Here is a 15,709-nt window from a genome sequence, read left to right on the forward strand (position 1 = left end):
GGGAGGGCTCCATAGGGAGGGGTGGAGTGGCTGGGGGAAAGGAGGAGGCGTCGGGAGGTGGTGGGAGATCCATAGGAAGGGGGTTGGAAAGGAGTGGGAGGGAGGTGCATGCTGCGTCGGCCCCTGAAATGGAGGTGGGTGCTCCTCAGTTGCTGAGGTGGGGCAAAGGGCGAGGTTTGGGGTTTGGGCTAACAAGGTGGGCGTTTGGCACAGGCGCTGAATGCTGGAAGCATGAAGTCCTAAGCGGACATGGGTAATTTCGGCCGCTTTCTGAGCCTCTGGCGAAATTGCGGCGATCAATTGAAATATTCACCGGTCTAAAAGTGCCTTCAAGCCGTTGAACTGGTTGTCAGTCTCAATGTTGAACTAGCCACGCGCCCTGTGATGGAAGTAAAATCAGTCGCTTTCATTTGGAATCTTGCTGTAATTGTAAGTTTGAGATTAGTTAGAAGACACCCTAAAGGGAGGGTGTCTCTAGGCTGGCCCACCCCAGGATTGAGGGATTTCCATTGCCTTTCTCTCACCCATACGAAGCGAACTCTACTACCTGGCTACAAAGCGTCCTTTGGGCCACCAGAGACGGGAGGCTCCTGGGCGGAATGGAATTACCTCAGGGCGTCTCAGATCCTGGACGGGTCTCCATGGACTGGAATGGAGTTCCTTTGGGCAGGCATCTCTACCTTTGGGAACTCTCCTGTGAGTGCCTGTTAAAGCCCTTCCGGGCCTAAGGACTTCTGGCCAAGGATATGAGAGGGAGGCAAGAGATGCTCACCTAGGAGACTTGGAGGTGTGGAAGCGTGTCTAGGTCCTGGATGCATCGCTGGCGTGAAGGAGGAGGCTCCTCGGACCTTAGGGGAGCCCTGAGGAGGGAGTCTCCTCCCGGAGTTTTAGCACACAGTGGAGAGGAAAATTAGCGCTTTTCGTTTAAATCTTGAAGCTAGATGTAAGGCTTCAAGTTTTGGAGGAGACACCCTAAGGGTGTGTGGGGTACCTCAGTGTGAGGAGTTCCCCATTGTTTAACCACCAGAAATGAAGCCGACCTCATGCAGTGGCAAGCGTCCTTGCGACTGCTGAGAACGAGGGGCTCCTGGGCCACTAGCAGTGAGGAACTTCAAGGCGGACGTCTCAGGTTGAAGGCCTCACTGAGCCACAGGGTAGCTCGTCCTTGGTAGGCGTACGACTCTAGGCCAAGGACCTTGTGAAGCGGGCGGAGATGGTTAACAAAGGGAGTACTCACCGAAGAAGAAATTCTCAGAGGCGGCACCAGTGGAAAGCTGGAACACTTGTTTGGTGTTAGAGTGGCTGGTTGGGTTAGAGCGGTTAAGCTGTGGAGGAGGAGTTCGTTAGACCCTTAGGGGGATGTTAGAGAAGGAGGTCTCCTCCTGGGTGGTGGGGTTTAGGCACCAACTGTTTTAATTTAAATTAATTTGGCACTAACTGCTTTGATTTAATTTAAATGTAACTTAATTTGGGAGAGCTAAGTAATTAAACCACGAGGCCAAAGTACATAAGAAAGTGGCAGTCTTTTATTGCAAATATGCATACACTCTCGGGGCCGAGGTTCTCTGGTCCTCAGGTGTGGGGGCCAGGGAAGTGGCCCGGCTCTCGGTGATGTTCTCAGAGTCCACAAATCGGGGGGCGAAGAAGTCACTGTCATACTTTCTTTTATTCAACTTCATGTTAATGTAGCTGGCACCAAAATAAAAGTTTAAAAAAACAAGTGTGGTGGGTAAAGAAAGCATGCTTTTATTTGTCTGCCTGGCACCTTTATCTCACTGAATTTTTTTTTTTTTTTTTTTTTTTTTTTGAGATGAGTCTCTCTCTGTCCACCATGCTGGCGTGCAGTGGCGATCTCGGCTCACTGCAATCTCTGCCTCCCAGGTTCAAGCGATTCTCCTGCCTCAGCCTCCTGAGTGGCTGGGACTACAGGTGCCCACCACCACACCCAGCTAATTTTTGTATTTTTAGTAGAGACAGGGTTTCACCTTGTTAACCAGGATGGTCTCAATCTCTTGACCTTGATCTCACTGAATTTTTATGTCAACCTTAATAGACTTTTGTGTTGTTGTGATCCTTTCTTTAGAGGAAAGAATCCTAGATTGAAGAGTTGAAGTAACATGTCCAAGATCATAGTTGTTATGCAGCACAGAGTTCAACCTCAGCTGTAATTCCAAAGTCCATGGAATATCCTCTGCACTGAACTTCCTCTATTTAAATTGGCTTAAATTAATTAATGAATGTAGCTTATTAAGGACTTTTTTGGTGGCACTTGCAATCCATAGCCCTCATGTTACATGTGTTAGGTTGAAATATGCCTTTTTAAAATTCTTTTCCTACTACTACCATGAGACTTAATTCTGGCTTTGATTAAAATTTCACTGGTGCATACCAATTTAATGTTTTAATTATAAAGGCCCCTGACATGTACTGCTCTGTGGTGCAGAAAAAGAAATGTACATAGACCATTTTATTAATAAGAAATAATGAGAGATGAGCAATTTTCATGCCTTTGATAGCTAAGAAGTTTTATTGGGGAATATCAAGCAATTTCAAAGAAAATGCATTCCACAGAAAAATATTAGGAAAAAAAATCTAGAAGGGGAACCTTAGAAGATCCAGGTTTTCCAAATCAGTGCTTGGGTCGGTTTGTAAGTTCCTGATATTAGGAAGTCCTCATGTTCTCTGAATAGACGCTTTCTGCCTGAACTGAAGGATGGGGGAAAGAAGGTGCACAAATCCAGAGCAGGTCACTCAGCAGCAAGAACTGCCACAGCAGATGGGGTGGAAGCAGGTTGTTCTATAGCAGGTGGTTTGGCAGTGGGAAGGGCGGCATCAGCTGGACTCACAGCAGCTGGGGCAGCAGCAGCTAGAAATACAGCAGGAGGGATGGCAGGATGTGGGCTGGCAGCACACAAACTGGCAGCTCTGGGACCTGCAGCAGCTGGACACACAGCAGCTGGGGCGGCAGCAGGTGGTCCTGCAGCAGGAAGTCTGGCAGCATCTGGGGTGACAGCAGGTGGAGATACAGCAGGAAGGCCTGCAGCAGCTAGAAATGCAGCAACCGGTGGTCCAGCAGCAGGTGGTCTGGCAGCAGCTGGGTCTGCAGCAGCTGGAGATACAGCAGGAAGGCCTGCAGCAGCTGGAAATGCAGCAGCTGGGGCGGCAGCAGGTGGTCCTGCAGCAGGTGGTCTGGCAGCAGCTCTACTGACAGATGCCTTGGCCACAGTTCTAGTCAGAGCAGATGGAGCCACAACAGAGGTTGACCATGTTGTCAGGGGGGAGGTTCTTGGTAGGTTTCCAGAAGAATGAGGCTCTGGAGTTCAGAAGTGTCCTTGGGCCACATCTCCTTCTATACTGCCCCATTTTCCTGTCGTCACATTTTCTTTGTTTTTGTTTACTTAAAAACTAAATAATTATTAGATTAGACAATGTATGTCCATTTAATGATTTAAACCTGTTGGAAACAAAACATTCTTATCCAGATGTAATAAGCTCTATCCCATCTTCCTTTCCCCCTGATTCATGATGATGACATCTTCTAGATCACATTTTCTTCATCTTCCTCCATAGAGAGCTGTCATGTGATAATCTGGGTTTAGAATTATGTTTCTCACTCTCCCCTTCTACATCCTCTACCAGGATAGAATTTTGTGAGTCACACTTCCAGTTTCTTGCAATGACCAACAGGGAGGAAAGCCCATCTGGTCAGTGTGGCATTTGACCCGGAACAAGAGGAAAATGTCTTATTTTGTGGGTCATTTTTAGCCATAAGGAAAGGAAACAGCCCTACCTGTGTGATAGTTGGTGACCTGTACACCACTGGAATGGGTTTCTTTGAGTGTTTCGAATTTGGGATCATGTTCTATATCCTTATATCCTAACAGGCAACGCATTTGTATAGTTGGTGTTACTTGCAAGGTCACAGTTTCTTAAATTGCTACTTTGGTGTCTTGTATGTTGGTATCATGTCTCTCCAGCTGGTCTCTTGGATTCTGGAAGACATTGCTTTATTTTTATTCTACTTACCCCGCAGTGGTAGTCTAACTTGGCCATGCATCGGAATCAGCTGAGGGCTTATTGAAACACTGCGTACTGGGCCTGCCCTCAGCTTCCGATTGCTGGGAAGAGCTTCATTTCCATCTACAGCCCAGATGATGTTGGTGCTGAAGGTCCAGGGACCACACTTAGAGACCTCCTGCTTTATTCTGGTCATTCAAGCTTTGCAGAAGCACTGAGATAGAGGACTTGTATTGTTTGTACCACAGATTTGTTAAATGGATAATTAGAGAGACACGTATTGCACGCCATTTGGATTACAAACATGATGCAGATTCTCCTTTGGGTGAGTTCACAGTTTATTATGAGGACCACACACACACAATTGTAATGTAATGCATTAAAATGAGATCAAAGGAGGTCATAGTAGTGTAATTCAACTAAAATAATTGTGCTTAGATTAGCCAGGCACAGTGGTGCACACCTGCAGTCCCAGCTACTAGGGAGGCTGAGGCAGGAGGACCATTTGAGCCTAGAAGGTCACATCCAGCTTAGGCAACATAGTGAGACCCCAGCTCTCAAAAAACAAGTTTTTGAAAAAAATGAATTGGGCTTAAAGGAAATTAGCTAATGTAACAATGTGGTAGATTTATTCATAAATCAATATTTTTATTTTTTTATTTATTTCCTATAATTTTGTAAAATTTACATAAGCAGAAAGGCACAAATCCAAAATGTACTATGTGTTGAGTTTTGATAAATGGATACATTCATGTTACCCTCCCACCTATCAAGATAGAGAAAATTTTTAGATGGCTCTAATACCAAAACCGACAGTCCCATATGAATGATAATGGAGCAATAGAGCATGAACCATGATGAGAAATTCCTATAGACAGCACACTGGATTTTTTTTTAAAGAAACTCAAAAAAAAAAAAGCAGGAAAAAAGTCACTCTATGTACTTGCTGCTGAATTTTATAGTCTGGAGAAACAGAAGTGATAATTCAATTTGAAGATCAGACAAAAAATTAAATAAATTCTACCTAAATCGTACCTATTTTATTACACAGAGTGGTAGATGGAGTATAATTTTTTTAATATTTTTTTTTTTTGGTTTTTTTTTGTTTTTTTTTGAGGTCGAAGTCCTGCCTGTCACCCAGGTTGGAGTGCAGTGGCCGGATCTCAGCTCTCACTGCAAGCCTCCGGGCCCCGGTTTACTTCCATTCTCCTGCCTCAGCCTCCCGGTAGCTGGGACTACAGGCTTCCGCCACCTCACCTGGCTAGTTTTTTTGTATTTTTGGTAGAGACGGGGTTTCATTGTGTTAGCTAGGATGGTCTCTCGATCTCCTGACCTCGCGGATCTCACTCGCCTCGCCTCCCCAAAGTGCTGATTACAGGCTTTGAGCCACCGCTACTCGCCTTTTGTTTTTGTGATGGAGTCTCACTGTCACTGCTGCTGGAGTGCTGTGGCGCTTATCTCAGCCCTTCACTGCAACCTCCACCTCCTGGGTTCGAGTGACTCTCCTGCCTCAGCCTCCCAAGTAGCTGGGACTACAGGCACGCCACCATGCCCAGCGCAGTTTTTTGTGTTTTTAGTAGAGACGGAGTTTCACCGTGTTAGCCAGGATGATCTCCATCTCCTGACTCCGGGATCTGCCCGCCTCTGCCTCCCAAAGTGCTGGGATTACATGGAGCCTGCCATGCCTGGCCTATTACGAACATTTTTAAAGCCTTAAGGATGAAGAAGTTTTTAAATACAGTAGAATTTACTAATTTCAAGAATACTAGAAGTAGAATGTTTTGCAACTAAAAAGTGGCAAATTTCACCTACAAGGGGAAAGTCTCAATACCTTTTTTCTAAATAAATAAATCTGAACCTGAAACACCTAAAATGCCTTTCAATATGGAATACTACTCAGCAATAAAAAGGAATAAACTGTTGATATAACTTGGAGGATCTCAGGAGAATTATGCTGATGGTAAAATCCCAACAACCAAAGATTACATATTATAAGATTCTGTATTTTATTTTATTCTTAAAACAAAATTATAACAATGGAGAACAGAATAGGGGTTTCCAGGGGTTGCATATGATGACTTTGAGGAAGAGGTGTGACCTTCTGGAGATGGGACAATTCAGTATCTGATGGTGATGATGGTTACACAAATCTATACACAGGATAAAATTGTATAGAACTGCACACAGACATACACACACAAGTGCATGTAAAACTGGTAAAATCTGAACAAGTTTTGTGGATTGTACCAAGGTCAGTTTCTGGAGTTTGATATGTGCTGTGGTTATGTAAGATCTAATCATCAGGGAAACCTGAGTACAGAGTACATGAAACTTTGCTGCTCTTCTTTCCCAAACTTTTGTGAATCTATAGTTTTTTGTTTTTTGTTTTTAATTTTTATTGTTTTTTGTTTGTGTGTTTTTGTTTTTGTTTTTGTTTTGAGACGGAGTCTTGCTCTGTCGCCCAGGCTGGAGCGCAGTGGCGTGATCTTGGCTTACTGCAACTTCTGTCCGCCCAGGTTCAGGCAATTCTTCTGCCTCAGCCTCCCAAGTAGCTGGGACTACAGGTGCGTGCCACCACGCCTGGCTAATTTTTTGTATTTTTAGTAGAGACAGGGTTTCACTGTGTTAGTCAGAATGGTCTCTACCTCCTGACCTCATGATCCGCCCACCTCGGCCTCCCAAAGTGCTGGGATTACAGGCATGAACCACCGCGCCTGGCCCTGAATCTATAGTTATTTTGAAATAAAAAGTAACACACACACAGGCATACATATGATGCTACTTGGAAGTAAAAGGGAGCATTCTTTCATTACCCCACCATGCACCTTTATTTGTTGAGTTTTTATGAACATCTTAATAAGCAGGCATTGTGATCCGTTCTCTAGAGAAAAGCAATCCTAGTTTGAGAGAGTTGAAGCGACATATCCAAGACCATTTTGGTGTGCAGTACAGTCAGAATTCAGCCAAAGCTCTAATTCTCAAGTCCATGGACTATTGTATACACTGAGCTTCCACTATGTAGATTGGTTTAAATCAATTCACGGAGTGTAGTTTGTTGAGGACTTTCTCTTTTGGAGACAATTGCAATTCACAGGTCTCATGTTACATGTGCTATGTTCAGTGATGCCTCCCTGTAAACATTTTCCTATTTCTGCTATGGAACTGAATTCCATTTTGGATTAAAATCTCACCGGTGAATACCATTTTAATTTTTCTATTGTACGGTCTCCTGATAACATGTGCTCCTGTGTTGCACAGGAAAAGAGATAGAAATATGCACAGACCATTTCATTATTAACAAATAATGAGATGAGCAATTTTGGTGCCTCTGAATGATAAGAAGTTTTATTGGAGATCATCAGACTATTCCACATGAAAGTGGATTCCACAGAAAAACATTAGGAAGAAAAAAGCTAGAAGGGGAATATTAGAAGACTTCTGTATTTTGAATCAGAATTAGAAATTCTAAAACAATTTGATGCAAAATCTGGCTGTAAATTATGATTCACTAGCAATAAAAGTTCCTATAAAAGAGAATAAATAATACGGAGCCTGGGGTTTTCTGAATCAATGCATGGGTCTGTTTGTAAGTTCATAACATCAAGAAGTCCACATGTTCTGTGAATAGATGCTCTCTGCCTGGAAGGAAGGATCAAGACAAGAAGGTTCATGGACCTAGAGCAGGACATTGAATGATCATAATGGCCACAGCAGATGGGGTGGCAGCAGGTTGTTCTATAGCAGGTGGTCTGGCAGCAGAAAGGGCAGCAGCTGCTTGATACACAGCAGCTAGGGTGACAACAGCTAGACACACAGCAGCTGAGGTAGCAGCAGGTCATCTGGCAACAGATAGGATGGAAGCAGCTTGAATCACAGTGGGAGGAACAACAGCAGCTAGAGATACAGCAAGAAGGTCTGCAGGAACTAAAACTGCAGCAGCTGGGGCAGTAGTGGGGGGGCTGGCAACACAGGCACTGGCAGCACTGGGGCCTGTGGCAACTGGGACAGCACCAGGTGGTCCCACAGCAAGTGATCTGGCAACAACTGGGGTGGTAACAGCTCTCCTGACAGAGGCCCTGGTCATATCTCTGGTCAGAGCAGACAGAGCCACAACAAGAGCTGGCCATGGTGTCAGAGGGAGGAGGTGCTAAGTGGGTTTCCAAAATGTTATATTTTTAAAATCTGGAAATCTCGCCCTATATCCCCTTTTATACCCTGCTGAGGGAGATCTTCTCTGGTTATTGTTTATTCTAATAACTTAGCAATTGCTAAATTAGGCAATTATGTTTTCCAACTTAAATGAAAAATAATTTTTTCCTAGTGAATTAGAATTTATCGAATTGGTTCTTCTTGAAGTCCATCTTGCATGTCTTTCTTTGTATACATCGTCTTGGTTCAGATGCTGGCTAAACATTTTAAGCTAAATGTATTGACTCTCACTCCATCTGCCCTTTCCTCCTGAACCATCTCATTGTCCTTCCTTGTGAGCCTCATCTATGTTTACAAATATTCCACCTTCTTCCGTAGATCAGGTGTCATGGGAAGCTTGACCTGGAGTAGTTCTACATGTCGTGCTTTCCAATCTGTGGGTCATACCATGCCCACGATTTTTGTAGCAGCCCTTATTGGAAAATGGTTTAGTCACAGATCCACTGCAAATATAATGAAACCTCGAAAGTACAGGATCTTAACATTTGGAAGTCAAGTCATCAGTGTGCTCAGCTGTAATCAAAAATGGTCAGTGAGCAAGGAATTCCCAGGACACGCAAACTGAGCTCTCATCCCGTCTCTGGGACTTGAATCTGTTGGGAGGGGGAGGGGGAGGGGGAGGGAGAGGGAGAGGGAGAGGGAGAGGGAAAGGGAGAGAAGAAAAAGAAATTCAAGTCAGGCACAGTGGCTTACACCTGTAATCCCAGCTCTTTGGGAGGCTGAGGCGGGTGGATCACCTGAGGTCAGGAGTTCGAGACCAGCCTGGCCAACATAGTGAAATCCTGTCTCTACTAAAAATACAAAAAATTAGCTGGGCGTGGTGGTGGGTACCTGTAATCCCAGCTACTAGGGAGGCTGAGGCAGGAGAATCACTTGAACCCAGGAGGCGGAGGTTGCAGTGAGCCAAGATTGCACCATTGCACTCCAGCCTGGGCAACAAGAGCAAAACTCTGTCTCAAAAAAAAAAAAAAAAAGAAATTATTGTTTGGTCTCAATAAACTTGCCAACAGGTAAAGTGGGCACTCGTTTGGGAAAAAAAAATGAATTATTTGGCATTTTCTCTAACATAGGTTTTGGCTCATATATGCAAAATCTGTTTCTTTGTTCACAACAGAAATGCAAACTTTTCTCCAAATAAATAATCAACACTAAAAAAAACTTGAGGGCCAAAACAGTTTCCAATACCAACAGACTATTAATTTATTGAGACTTAGTCACTTTATCACACATAATTCACTGCAAAGCCTAGACCATGCAAAGCAATTATAAGATTAGGAGCCCATTCTAATAAAGTAGTGTGAGGCATCCGGTCATTCGACTGACCACCAAAGTAATAGGCACAGAACCTGGAGGTCTTGTGCGTCATTAGTTTAAGTTGTTGCTTTTTATATAGTTGCTTGGTGGTATGAGTGATGGGAGGAGTAAATGTAGTAACAGATGAGAACAACGCCAGGTGCAGTGGACAAAGGGAATGAGAATGACTAGTACATTGGAAACACGGTTGTTGACTCAGGGCTGATGGTCAGGAATGACATTCAACAGCAGGAGGATTCACAGGAGACTCCGTGGGTGTGGGACCCTCCCAGCCAGGCGCGGTGGGATATAATCTCCTGGTGTGCCTTTTGCTAAGGCCGTTGGAAAAGCACAGTATTAGGGTGGGAGTGTCCCGATTTTCCAGGTGCCTTCTGTCAAGGCTTCCCTTGGCTAAGAAAAGGAATTCCCCAACCCCTTGCGCTTCCCGGGTGAGGCGATGTCCCGCCCTGCTCCATGGGCTGCACCCACTGTTCAACAAGCCCCAGTGAGATGAACCTGGTACCTCAGTTGGAAATGCAGAAGTCACCCATCTTCTGCGTCGCTCACGCTAGGAGCTGTAGACTGGAGCTGTTCCTATTCGGCCATCTTGGAACCTCCCCCCAAGAATCAAATATTAAATTAGATAATTGTAAACATTTTTCTTTCAATGTCAGATATAATATATTTTTCTATGATATATTTTAATCTACTATTTTTTCTTCCAAATCAGCTCTTGTCATCCTTCCTTGTGTGTGTCATCTAATTTTCCAGAATGCAGCTCTCTACTCCAGTTGGCTGTCATGGGACTGACAATTTGTTACTAGGTGTCCATACATTCCTCTTTCAACCATGACTCAACCAAAGCCTAATCTGGAAATATGGGTCCAGGACACACAGCAGATGGGGTGGCAGCTGAAGAAAGTCAATGGGAATGAAGTAATCCCCACTGTGGAATGCTGGCATGAGGGCTTGCAAAGAGGCAGAGGAATGTCCCCACAGAGAGTCACTTTTGAGCAATGAGGAAGGACATGGCTGCAAGTGAAGACAGGGGTTCGTGAGTTGGGGAAAGAAATTCCAAGCAATGGATTTGGCGTATTTCGCCATGTCATTAACTTGTTCTTATAGGCAATATCACTTTATTAAGGACCAAAATTGCAAATTAAATTATTCTCCCTCTGAAATAACAAAGTGATACACAATACCCAGTAGTGCAGCCTAGAAATCTGTATTTATTTAAAAAAAAAAAAAAAAAAAAAACCTGCCAAACATGTTCTGGGAAGATGCCCAGGAGAGAGGGTCCAGGGCCATGACTTTTCAACTCCTTGCTGGTGCAATTCCATCCATGAGAATATTGCCTAAAATAAAATACATCTGTGACTTTGTCTTCTCGAGAAGATAAATCAGGAGTAGCGCTCTGTAAAATATATAATCATAAGCCAGGCTTTTTATTAATAGAACAAGATGGGAAAGACTAAGAACTTAATGACTTGAGAGGAAATCAGTATTTCTGCTGGAGCTTGTGTGGGTCGAAGACCAGTCACCTTGTTGTTGGATGAGAGTGGCTACTTCCCTGAGCCACATGGAGACCCAGCACATGGTCAGAAGTGCCTTCTTCTGCTTGTTATCTGCAATTATTGGGAAGCTCACTGATTTAGTGTCCTTGCAGAAAGGTGCACTAGTGGATGCACCTGGTTCTTTTCCATCCAGTAAAAGTACTAAGTCCCCTGATTACACTAGGTCGAGTTTATTTGTCTTCTGTGAAGCAAAATCTCATCACCTCTACCTCATCTTGCTGATGGGGAAGAGGTACCACCTTTCAGGAGGAGCAAGCTGAGAGGATGAGGTGAGGGCAGGGCAACCTAAGTGTTCACTAGCAGCGTTGGGCGGTCATCTTGGAAAAAGTGGGTCCTTATCATAGTCCCAGTGCAGTGTCACAGGGATTCTGTCTGGAGGTAAAGGCAGACCTTAAAGACTAGGGTTTCATAGTTCTGCCTGAGGAGATTGACTTTATTTGATACAAAACATGGAGAACTCCATGCCTAAGGGGATTGTCAGAAACCATGGAGATCGTGAGGTTGGTAGCTCTGAGATAGAAGCCTGATACAAGCAAAGAAGTCAAAAGTTAAATACACACAGCTGGTGGAGAGGCAGCTGAAGAGTTCTGGGATTATGATCAGCCCTGGAGGTCAGACGGCTGTGCAGCAAAATTGTATGTATTTTCACATTTCCTCTCCTCTCTTAACTGATGTAAAAAGCAATTGCATAAAACAGTGTGGAAATAATTGTATTGTTGGTTCTATAATAACTGGAGAGGTAAATGCAAAGGAAATCCATGGGAGCAAAGCTATTGGACTGGGGTAATGATACCAGATGGGAACAAATCCACAGGAAGAAATGAAGAGAATGGTCAAATAAAAAGGTTAATGTAATTCTGCAAATATATACTTGGTCTTTACTCTTTACTCAGCTTGTTTGAAAGACATAGAATTGCATAAGTTGATAATTATAAGAACATATTGTTGGACTTTTACATAATAGATATATATAGTAGTAATAGCACAAAAATGGAAAGGAACTGGAGCTACATAAAAATAAAGTTTCTGTATTTCACTGAAACTAAGTCAGCATAAACCTGAAGTACATTCTGATAAATTAAGGTGCATATCTCAAGCCTTAGACTGTACACACATACATACACACACACACACTCAAAGAAATTAATATGTTAAACAAGAAAAAATTCACTTAATATAATAGAAAGAAATCAAGGGCTGGGCACAGTGGCTCATGCCTGTAATCCCAGCACTTTGGGAGGCAAAGGTGGGAGGATTACTTGAGACCTGGAGTTCAAGACCAGCCTGGGCAACATAGTGAGACCTCATCTCTACAAAAAGTAAAAAATAAAAAAAATGTACATGTACCTGTAGTCCCAGCTCTTCAGAAGGCTGAGGTGGGAGAATCACTGGAGTCCCAGAGTTCAAAGCTGCAGTGAGCTATGACTGTGCCCCTGCACTCCAGCCTGGGTCACAGAGACCCTATCTTGAAAGGAAGAAAGAAAGAAAAGGAAAAAGAAAGAAAAAGAGAGACAGAAAAAGAAAGGAAGGAAGGAAAGAAAGATGGGAGGGAGGGAGGGAGAAAGCCAGAAAGAAAGGATTAAATTATGGTGATGGTTGCACAAAGTTGTTTGTGTAAAAACAATATATTACATATGTTAAATGATGAACTAAACAGTATGTGAATTACATATCAATAAAGCACTTTTAAAAACTGAGGCTAAATATATTACAAGAAATATGATGGGAATAGAATTACCAATTAAAAGACAGTGATGATGCATACCTACACAAATATGCCCAACTGATTTTTGGTTTTTTGAGACAGATTCTGCTCTGTTGCCCAGGCTGGAGTGCAATGGCATGATCTCAGCTCACTGCAACCTCCACCTCCCAGGTTCAAGTGATTCTTGTGCCTCAGCCTCCTGAGTAGCTGGGATTACAGGTGCCCGCCACAATGCCTGACTATTTTTTGTGTTTTTAGTAGAGACAGGGTTTCACCATGTTGGCCAGGCTGGTTTTGAACTCCTGCCCTCAAGAGATCCTCCTGCCTCAGCCTCCCAAAGTGCTAGGATTACAGGCAGGAGCCACTAAGCCCAGCCCCAACTGATATTTGACAAAGGTGAAGGAGTCATTCAATAGAGGAAGATAGCCTTTCTCAGCAAATGGCACTGGAGAAATTGGACATACATATCCCCCAAACAAAAACACACACACACACAAACTTCTACCTAAATCTCACACCTCATTACAAACATAAGTCACAATGCACCATGGACTTAAGTGTAAAACATAAAACTGTAAAACTTTTAGGAGAAAACACATAGGAGAAGATTTGGGGCATCTAGGGATAGACAAATATTTCTTACTCTTAACATTGAAAATACCAATTCATAAATGACAAAATTGATGAATTGGACTTCGTGAAAATTAAAAACCTTTTTTCTGTGAAACATGCTGTTAAGAAGATGAAAAGGCGACTATAGAGTAGCAGAAAGTATTTGTCAACCACATTCCTGACAAAGTACTAGTTTCTGGAATATAGAAGAACTCTCAAATTCAGCAATAAAAAAGCAGAGTCCAATTTGAGCATGGACAAAAGACACGAAGGGTTATTTCACTGAAGAATTTATACGAATGGCAAAGCAGCACATGAAAAGATGTTCAACATCATGAGCTCTTAGGGAAATGCAAATTAAAACCAGGGGAGATATCACTACACACCTATCATAGCTGCTAAAATAAAAAAGAGACAACACCAAATGCTAATAAGGATGTGGAGAAATTGCATCACTCATACATTCCTGGTGGGAATGTAAAATGGTATAGCCATTCTGGAAAAATGGCAGTTTCTTGGAAAACTAAATATGCAACTCTCATAAGACCTAGCAATTGCACTCCTTGACATTTATATCAGAGAAATGAAGACATGTGTACACCATAACCTGTTCATGAATGTTTATAGCAACTTCATTCACCATAGCCAAAGACTGGGAACAACCAGATGTCTTTTGGTGGGTGAATGGTTACACAAGCTGTGGTATCTCTGTACTATGGAATATTTCTCAGTGACAAAAAAGAATGCACTATTGATACACTCAATAGCCAGGATGAATCAACAGAAAATTATGCTGGGTGAAATAGGCAAGTCCAAAAAGTTTCATGCTATATGTTTCCATTTATATGTAATTCTTGAAATGAGAAAATTACAGAAATGGAGAACAAATCAGTGATTTCAAGGGGTTAACAAGAAGGTGGAAGTGGGAGGGAAGTAGGTGTGGTTATAAAAGGACAACATTAGAGATTCTTGTGGTGATGGAATTATTCCATATTTTGATTGATGCAACTGGCATAAGAAGTAACGAAATTAAAGTTAAACAAAACAAATGCAGTTTTTATATACTATAAAACTGTTTATGATAAAGGAACAAAATCACAATCATACAGAGTTTGCATTGACAGATTTCTCAGCCCTTGCCATTTGAAACAGATGTGTGTACACTTGCATGAGTATTAACAAGCAAGAAATGTGCAATGAGAATCTTAATGAGACAGCAATGACTGCCTCAGTGTAAATGACTACTAATCAAATATTGAATTTAAGAATGTGACTTTCGGTGGCTCACGCCTGTAATCCCAGCACTTTGGGAGGCCAAGGCAGGCGGATCACGTGGTCAGGAGATCGAGACCATCCTGGCTAACACAGTGAAACCCTATCTCTACTAAAAATGCAAAAAAATTAGGCAGACTTGGTGGTGGGCACCTGTAGTCCCAGCTACTCGGGAGGCTGAGGCAGGAGAATGGCGTGAACCCGGGAGGCGGAGCTTGCGGTGAGCTGAGATCAGGCCACTGCACTCCAGCCTGGGCGACAGAGCGAGATTCCGTCTCAAAAAAAAAAAAAAGGATTGTGACTTTCTTTATGATGTTAATGCCATATTGCTCTACTGATATGATAATGTACTTTAATTTTTGCGATTTTCTTCTTCGTCCTTGTCTAAGTTTTGCTTCTAACTAAAGTCCTTAACTCTTTGGCCATTTGATATTATTTGGTTATGGAATGGCAATTGTCTCGAAAACATGAGAAACTGTGATAAGTTTGTACTTCCAAAGGGAAAGCAGTTGCTAAAGAACAGAGAAAACAACCAGAGGTCTGCCTTGGAGCTAGGCTGCCTTGGGTAAGACATTCACTCGTCATGGGGAGATGAGAGGCTGCTCTAAACATGGCAACACAAGCTGTAGAGACAACACAGATAACATTTCTTGACAATCTGCTTCGCCTATCCCAGACAAGTGTGGACAGTAATTGGTATTTAAGTATAAATGCATTACTATGGCAATTATACTAATAAAAATGAGAAATCTACCAATATTTCTCGCTTTACCTTCCTGCTGTCTACCCATGAGCTGAGTGGCTCCCCCATCATTTGCAATGACTTTCCACTGCATCTATGCTTCACCTTGACAGGCTTGGCATTACTGCTTACTGCACTCCTGCCCGTATTTTATGATCCTTCATGATTATTATCATTACTGAAAAGGATATTATTTCCCCATTTTAGAACATCTATAATTTTTTTGGTCCTTTCCTTAGGATAATTTTTATTCTATTCACTCCTGTATTTTGCTCAAGTATATAT

The 15,709-nt window shown here is 42.8% G+C and overlaps 1 pseudogene; it reads right to left on the minus strand.

Moving 5' to 3' along the window:
• Positions 1-2,751: 2,751 nt before the first annotated feature.
• On the minus strand, positions 2,752-4,998 carry LOC110741548 (annotated as a pseudogene).
• Between the last annotated feature and the right edge of the window lie 10,711 nt (positions 4,999-15,709).

The sequence above is a fragment of the Papio anubis genome, chromosome 17 (assembly GCF_008728515.1).
Source record: "Papio anubis isolate 15944 chromosome 17, Panubis1.0, whole genome shotgun sequence".
Taxonomy (NCBI): Eukaryota; Metazoa; Chordata; class Mammalia; order Primates; family Cercopithecidae; genus Papio; species Papio anubis.